A 9,422-nucleotide genomic window follows, 5' to 3' on the forward strand; every position below is an offset into this window, starting at 1 on the left:
TTTTGAACCCACTGATATGAGGTATCTAAAGTAGTCAAATTCATAGAAATAGAAAGTAGAATGGTGATTACCAGGGCCTATGGAGAGGGAAAAAGGAATGTGTATAGAGTTTCAATTATGCCAGATGGAAAGCTCTGGAGATCCATTTCACAACAGTATAAATACACTTAACACTATAAAATACTTAAAGTGGTGAATTTCATGACATTTTTTTTTTTTCAGAGAGAGAGAGAGAGACAGTGAGAGAGGGAACACAAGCAGGGGGAATGGGAGAGGGAGAAGCAGGCTTCCCGCAGAGCAGGGAGCCCGATGCGGGGCTCGATCCCAGGACCCCGAGATCATGACCTGAGCCGAAGGCAGATGCCCAACGACTGAGCCACCCAGGTGCCCCCATGACATATGTTTTTTAACCAAAAAAAAAAAAAAGAATTTATTGGCTGAACAAAAATGAAAGTCCGGAGGAGGAGTGAACTTTGGGTTATGCTTGGTCCTGTGGCTCAGTTGTTGGAAAGACCCTGTTTCTTTCCATTTCATCTCTGCCTTCCATGGAGCTGCCAGCTTCCTGCTAAGGCTGCCTTCTGTTGGGTTGCAAGATAGACTCCCAATAGCTTCTTCATTCATAGTGAGCAACAAGAAAGAATGTTTCTCCTGGTAGTTTTTTTTTTTTTTAAGATTTTATTTATTTATTTGACAGAGAGAAATCACAAGTAGGTGGAGAGGCAGGCAGAGAGAGAGAGAGAGGGAAGCAGGCCCCCCGCTGAGCAGAGAGCCCGATGCGGGACTCGATCCCAGGACCCTGAGATCATGACCTGAGCGGAAGGCAGCGGCTTAACCCACTGAGCCACCCAGGTGCCCCTCTCCTGGTAGTTTTATAGGAAGAACAAGAACATTTTTATCATGTGTTCCGAGTAAATTTCTCCTGGTCTCCCAAGAGCTCAATTTAGATTGTCTTTCATGAGCCACTCCCAGTGCCCAGGAGGATGAGATGTGCTGTTTGAATTCACTGGTCAGTGTTTGCTCATGAAGCTGAGAGCTGGGGTCACTTTCCCCAAGCACGTGGCCTGTGTTGGAGAGGGTAATATGCTCAAAAGAAAAAGGGTGTACAGGCCCCTAGAAGAAACAGATGCTGGGCAGAATTACCACGTGGTATATGGGTTGCTGATCCAGGATAAACACCTCAAATTATTTTGATGTGGGAAGTACCTGCAGCTTTCCCCATGTTCAGCCAGACCAGCAGGCTTTCCACTAAAGCAATGACAGTTCACAAGGACACAGGATGAGTTGGCTTCTCTCAGTAAGTCAGCCAGTCCCTGGATGAAAGTCAGTAGCTAGAGGTCTGGCTGTTGGTAGACATGTTGGTAGGTCTAGTTAGAGGCTTGGCTGTTTTCTGGCCCATGTGATGCTTCTCTTTTTCCATATCCTTTATGGGGCTAAGGCCGTGAGCCATGAGAAGACAAGTGGAGGTAGTGGGTTTGAGAAATTCGAATGACCTGATACTATCCCTGTTCCTAAGAAAGCTAATGTTCTGTTTCTATGTCTTACCAACAGTGTGAACTTGGGCAAGTTTCTGAACCTCTCTGATTCAGCTTTATCTATAAAACTGGAGTAAACGGTCTAGGTGACTTAGTCAGTCAAGCATCCAACTCTTGATTTTGGCTCAGGTCATGACCTCAGGATTGTGAAATAGAGCGGTTGTCAGGATCCATGCTCAGCAGGGAGTCTGCTTGAAATTCTCTCTCTCCCTCTGTCTCTCCCCACTATGCACACACAAGTGCTCTCTGACTTTCTCCAAAATAAATAAGTAAATCATTATTTATTTTTTATTTTTTCAAGATTTTATTTATTTATTTGACAGAGAGAGAGAGAGCACCAGTAGGCAGAGAGGCAGGCAGAGGGGGAGGAGGAAGCAGGCTCACTACTGAGCAGAGAGCCTGATGTGGGGCTTGATCCCAGGACCCTGAGATCATGACCTGAGCCGAAGGCAGAGGCTTAACCCACTGAGCCACCCAGGTGCCCCAATAAGTAAATCTTTTAAAAAACCCCAAAAAATCCTGGAGTGAAGATGTGACCAAATTCGCAGGATTGACACAAAGATTAAATGGAATTAACATGCTGGTATGTAGAGGTACTAGGTAAATGGCAGTTATTTTTGGTATTAATTTATTAGGGTGCTTAGTATGTGCCAAGTGCTAGATATATAGGGTGCTAATTAATTTTCCCAGCAAGTTTATGAGGTAGGATTTTATTCCACATTTTATAGATGTAGAAACTGAAACTCACAGGAGTTATGTATATATATTTTTATTTTTCATAACAATCAGCAATAGATTCAAACAGGTCCATCTTTTGCTTCAGTTAGTATTCTATCTGCTATGCTATCTTACTTCCTACAGTAGTGATGAAAAGCCACATTTTCAGTGGAGACCCATTAGCCCCCCAATAGTCTGTGAATAATTTTCAGGTATTCTTTGAAGCCCCTTAAATTATATGTAAACTTAGGTGTATATATTCATCATTCTGGAGAGAGAGTCTATACCTTCCTCCCAAAATAGAATTTTTTGTAAGGAGTCATATAACCTATGTAGAACGGTTTCATTTTATGTCTATCCATCCAGCCCTCCATCCAACATTTACCGAAGTCATTGTTAAAGAGACGCCACTAAATTAGATGTCAGTTTTACCTTCGAAAGAAAATCTCTCAATTAGATAAAAAATCTTTTTCACAAGAGGAACCCTTGCTTCCCCTGATGAGTTGGTCTGTTTGTCTCTGATAATGATCAGTATGTAAACTGTCATATATTCCCTTTCTACTTCGGTGGCCAGAAAGCTCAAAATGAGAGCAGATTGAGGGACAGAGAGAGAGAAAAATCAGATTGTCAATTTTTATTTTTTAAAAAACTACTGAGATTTTGAAGTAGTGTGTGGAAACTACAGATCAATGTGGGAAGAATTTATATCTTAAGACTTCTGATCCATGAGTATGGTATATCTCTACTTATTTTAGACATTCTTAATTTCTCTCAGCAATTTTTGTAGTTTTCAGTATACCGGTGTTATACATATTTTGTCAGATTTATCCTGAAACTTTACTTTAAAAAAAAATTTATTTATTTATTTGACAGAGATCACAACTAGGCAGAGAGGCAGGCAGAGAGAGAGAGGAGGAAGCAGGCTCCCTGCTGAGCAGAGAGCCCGATGCGGTGCTGGATCCCAGGACCCTGGAATCATGACCTGAGCCGAAGGCAGAGGCTTAACCCACTGAACCACCCAGGTGCCCCCTGAAACTTCACTTTTTTGATGACATTGTAGATGGTACTCTTATTTCAGTTTTCAAAGATTTGTTGCTAATACATAGAAATGCAGTTGGTTTTTACATACTGACCTTATATATTATGACCATGCCAAACTCACTTGTTAGTTCTCTGAACTTTTTTGTAAATTCCTTAGGATTTTCTATGTAGATGATCGTGTCATCTGTAAGAACATTATTTCTTTCTTTCTTTCCAGTATGAATGCTTTTTGCTTCATTTTCTTGCCTTATTGCTCTGGGCAGAATCTCCAGTACAATATTAAATATAAGAGTGGTGAAAATAGACATTCTTGCCTGTTTCCTGATCTTAGAGATAAAGTATTTATTCTCCCACCATTAAATACATGTGTAGCTGTTATTTTTTGTAAATTACATTTATCAGTTTGAGAAACTTCTCTTCTATTCCTAGTGTGTTAAGAGTTTCCACCAAGATGGTATGTTGTATTTTATCAAATGCCTTTTCTGTACCTCTTAAAATAATCATATTTTTTAATCTGTTAATATGGAGAATTATACCACTTTCTCTTCAAAACTTAAACTGACCTTGCATTCCTAGAATACTCCACACTTGGTTATGATGTGTTATCTTTTCTATATATTATTGGATTCAATTTTCTAAAATGTTGATAAACCCTTTTTTGTCAGGAGGGATATAGGTCTGTAGAGAGATATTATTAGCTCTATTTTATTGTTAAGAAAGTTGAAGCTCAAAATGATTAATAGACAATGTGAATAGTTAACTTTTAGAGGGCCAGGATTATAACTTGGGTCTATCTATTTTGAAAAATTTCATGCTTTCTATTGCAACTTACAGATTCTCAACTCAAAAGATAGAAAGATTACACTTAATTTGTAAATGACCTCACTGATGAAATAAACCATATCAATGTAAGTAAGTGATATATAAAATTTGCATTTATTCATTCCCATCAATTACCACCTCTATAAGAATAATATATCTTAAGTAATGCCCGTTGGCTGAATATTGGATACTAGATACCCTGCAAAATGAAAACAATTGCTATGCATGGTCCTCAGTTCTTTTGCACTCTGTGGCATCTTCAGCAGCTCGGCAGCTGCCCAGAGGCTTGCATGATTACACAGGCCAGCCATTGTTTATCTTGTGCTTTGGAAGTCAATTTAGGAGTTAACCCAAGCTTAGGTCCTCCCTCCTTTGTCCAAGAAAAGATAGAAGTGGTAGTTACAACCTGGAATTACATACTGGAATTAGGCCTGGTGATTCATTCAATTAACCAACAAATATTTACTGAAGACCTACTATGTACTAGGTAGCATTCTAAGTCTTGGGGTTGCAACAGTAATAAAGTTGTCAAAATCCTTGCCCTTGTAGACTTCATAACCTACTAAGTGATGAAGTCATATCTCCATGCCAATTTAAAGTCAAATACACTGCAAAGCTCAAACTGGAAGGAAGTCTGAGGGGACAGGTTATAAAGTGTGTTTGTACCTCTTGAAACCCTTTACCGGTGGCACGACCCCTACCATGGGTATTCTTGCCTGGTGTATGCCAGGCTCTAAGGTTTTCTTTATCATTTGTTCACTGAACTTTGTGTTATGGTAATAGTCATGTATATAACAATAGAGAGTATAATACACAGAACTAAGAACTTCTTTTCAACCAGCTTCTGCACATATCAATACAGGATGGGCTTGCTTCTTCTTTACCTTCACCCACTCCCCTTCCTCCTGGACAATTCTGTAGTGAGCCCAGACATGAAGTACCTTTCTTTGCAAACATTTCAGTATATATGTAATCATTATTTAAATACATAACCATTATTTAAAAATCATAATCAGAGTGTTTTATTATGCCTAAAAAGCACTAACTCATATCATTAAATCTTATTTTCCTAGTTGTTTTATAATTTTTTAACAGGTAGTTTGAATCAGTATCCAAAAAGTGTCCCTCTTGTGCAATTGCTTGAAATAACTTACATGTCTCTTTCATCTATAGGAAAGATGTGAGGGTTTGAAGCCGATGGCCAAGAAAGAATTCCTGAGACGTCTTTGGTGAAAAGTGTGTTTTGTTAGAGCACAGGTAGACAGGACCCATGAGCAGGAAGAGCTAGCTGCACAGGACCCATGAGCAGGAAGAGCTAGCTGCACAGGACCCATGAGCAGGAAGAGCTAGCTGCACTGGGGTCATGAGGAGCAGCCCATTATATACTTTCAGATTGGGACAGGGTTAGGGATAATGTAAGCCTCCCATATATTTTGGAAACAAGGTTTCCAGGATGCCGAGGGGCTAGTTATTGTTGGGAAAGTTCATTTATTACTGTTAAGTAAAAACTGAGTCATTGGGACGCCTGGGTGGCTCAGTCGGTTAAGCCACTGCCTTCGGCTCAGGTCATGATCCCAGGGTCATGGGATGGAGTCCCGCATCGGGCTCCTTACTCAGCAGGGAGCCTGCTTCTTTCTCTGCCTCTGCCTGCCTCTCTGCGGGCTTGTGTGCTCACGCTCTCTCTCTCTGACAAATAAATAAATAAAATCTTAAAAAATAAAAACCTCTGTCACAAGATACTTCGGATGTATATTGGTGGGCCATATGCTTGGGGATGATTGCTAGCATGTATCTTGGGGGGTAAAGATAAAGGAAGTTTCTGAAGGAATTTTTATATGTTAAAGTAGGCTTACAAGATCCTGGGGGTCAGGCTAAGATGGCCTTTTGCCCTCAGCCAAGTATCAACATCCGAGACAGTTGAGTCCCTAGAGGAAGGTCACTCTGCCTGTTTCAAGGACTTGTCAGTGGGCTGTAGGTAGTAAGGAAATTTAATGATTTTCTTCTGCCTCTGTTTTCCACATCACTCACCTCAGTGCTTTTCTCTTGTTCATTTTCTAAATGAAACTGATGTTTCTATACTTTAAGGAGCAAGGGGAAATGCCAGGAAAACCACTCTAGTTTACAGGCCCCAGAACTCTCTCTTCTGTTGTTCTTACAAAGAAATAAACAAAATCTCCCAACATTTTGAGAGCTACCTCCTTTGTTCCCCCCCTCCCCCAACTCCCCCCACCAATTTACCTGGTTCTTTTTTCCCTTGCCCTGGTCCTTCTGCTTAGATGTTCCTCAGTGCAAGACTTTGTACAGGAAGGGAATTTATTCACTTTGAGAGTGCATAGGACCCCAACCACTCCAACATCATCAAACCTTATTGCAGTATGGTCCCATTACACTTAACCATGCATTGGGTTTGCATAACCCTTGCCTTATTTCAGTGGTTGTGCTCAGATTGACTTCCTGAGCCCTCCAGGGAACACGTATTGAGGATTTGTGATTTCCCCCATACTCAGCATCTTCAGAAGCACATCTTTCCTGCTCGCTCTCATCACTGATGCTGCTGCCACACAGGTCTTCAACTGTACATGCTTTGTCCAGACCTCTTAGTATTTGGTGTTTGGGGGACAGCCTCATCACCTAGTTTTGTGGTAGATATTGTCCATGGCTCTTTAGCTTTGCTGTTCTAGTTGCTTTATTTTATGGGGAGATTTGGGAAGATCTACTACTACCCAGCCATTTCTCATCCCCTTTTTTACTTCCTCTTGCACTCTGTGTGACAGTCCAGGGGAGTAGATGAGTGATCGATTTGGATTGGTTAGAAGTTTAACTCAGTAAAATATTCCAGCTCATGGGTGGGTTTTCTCCCAGGCCTTGGAGCTATGACTCTTGCTTCATTTGGTACTTTCTGGAAAGCAAATAGGGCAGAAAAAGTGGACAGAGAGAAGGCCAAGGGACAGCGTTTGGGTTAGGCATAGACATTAGAGCCTGCCTAAAGGTCAACATATTGGGTTCAACCTCTGACACCTCTTCTCCCCTACACTGGCCAGTTTCTCAAGGTGAGAAAGAAATCACACAGGAAGTAGAAGGAAAACAGTGCTAAAAACAAAAATTCTAGCGAACTGCCTGGGAATTCCCCAATATCAAACATCCCCAGATTTGCATTTGACTCCAGCTTTGTATTGTTGGGGGAAAACCACAGAGCTTCTCTCCCAGCCGCCAGCCCCCCTCCACCCCCTCTCTCCCCTCCCCCACCTCTGCCTTCACTCACTCCATTTTCTTGTGCTTCCTGGGTGGTGCAGGGTTGTGGTGTCTTGAATACCAAGAGTGAGGCTGAACATATGTGAACCTTTCCTAATCCTGCTAATCTTTCTTCAAAAACCTTTCTCAAAGTATAGGCAACATCCAGATTGTAAAAAGAGAGCAGAGCAAGCCGGAGCATTTTAATGACAAATAATCTTTGTCCAAGGGGGAGGGAGCGGCTAGCTCAGCTGGAGAAGGAGCTGATGAACTACAGCAGGTAGAAATAACTGCTGTATTACCTCATGTAATCTCCACCATTCAGGAGCAGCTGAGGGCTGAATGCAGGAAGAAATCAACTTTGCTTTTAAACTGGAGACTTTGCACCCACGACGTCTATTAGGCGGTAATTAGTTGTGACACAGAATTACCAGCCCCACAATGGCAAAGGCGGTCTTACGAGGCCTTTGAAGCTGATTAGAGAAACTGAATGGATGCTACTTGCGATTTAAAAAAATCTGTTTGGATGTGAGAGCATGAGTTAGGACGTCCCTCTTCTCTGTTCTTGCTCTCCACCACCCTACAACAAACTTCTCCAGAGAGTAGCTCTCTGGACATGTTTTTCTGGAGGCTGGTATTCCCTAAAATGGGTCGGATCCTGTCGGTTTTTGGATTTTACCAAACAGAAGGGAATGTAGATTCCATTGGCAGAGCAGATTCAGGGAGACTTATTCCATTTCAGGACACTATTTCAAATAGCCGTGGAATCACCTTTAGGTTTTATACATCCATGTCCCTGGCTACATCTGTCCTACTCTGTAGCTAAATATAACTAGATGATAGAGAGATTACATAATATACAATTAAGTTCTAAATATAGTTTATATATATTTAGAGGGGGTTGCTATAGTTCATTTGATACATATGTATAATGTTAAGACAACTCCTCTCTGATCTTGCAAAAGGGACCTCCCTTGCCCAGGCGAAGGGTGTTTATTACCTGAGCCCGCCCCTTGAGCTGGGGAAGAATGCAGCTTCTCTGTTTGGTAATTGACTTGCTGTGTAACTTGAGCAAGAACCCCAGAGCAATCATTTTATAGCAGAAATGATCCAAGTTGGGAAACAGGTTATATGCATAAAAACGTGGACTTGGGATACATTTGTAATTTCAGAGGAGGAGCAAGTATAAGCTCTTTCAGGGCTCACTGCTGATCTCGTCTTTGTATCTGCAGCTCCTAGTGCGGCCCCTGGGTTTTAGAATGTGCTCAGTAAGTATTTGTAGAAAGGAAGAAGGAGGGAGAGAGGGAGTGAAAGAGAGAAATGGAACAAATTTGATACCCAATCTCTCTGGACTTTAAATAAATATCTCTTTTGTTTTTGAAGAACATAAAAAAAAAATTCTGTAGCAACAAAAGCCCTAAATGAGTATCAGGTTAAATAATGTCAATCCGAATGAAAAATTCTTCGTCAATAAACATTATGTATTTTTATAGTTGTGAATAGTTTATCTATACTTTCTGGTTTTACTCATTTTTTAATTGTAAAAATAATCCTGAAATTGTCCTACATATTAAAAAAAAAAAAAACAAACCAACCAACCTATTACAAAGACTATTAAACAAAAAGTAGAAATTCCGTTTCTCCCACTACTAGATCCCAAATTCTTCCCTTTGGGAAAATTCTGCTGAGTTTGATGAATTAAATATCTTTTTATTGATTTTATCATTTACCACCCATCTTATACCTCTTCCAAAAACAGGAGTTGAAGGGGTTTATGAAGAGTACACCTAGTTAAAAGGGAAATAAAAAGTGGGAAGTTATGGTTGGAGGGGAATACAAATAATAATATACTCTGGGTGAATGTAATTAACAGCTGCTGTCATTCATTCTTTCATTCATTCATTCATTCAGTGCATGTCCTGACCTATGTACTGGGCACTTGGATTATCGTGGAAAACAAAACAGAACTCTAGTTAAATATCAAATCATATACAGGGACAGACTCTGCTAAATGCCATGGAGAATTGGTTCTAGGGGGACAGATGCTGTTTGAAGGCCTCCCAGGGAAAGGACATCCTG

The sequence above is a fragment of the Neovison vison genome, chromosome 6 (assembly GCF_020171115.1).
Source record: "Neovison vison isolate M4711 chromosome 6, ASM_NN_V1, whole genome shotgun sequence".
Lineage (NCBI taxonomy): Eukaryota > Metazoa > Chordata > Mammalia > Carnivora > Mustelidae > Neogale > Neogale vison.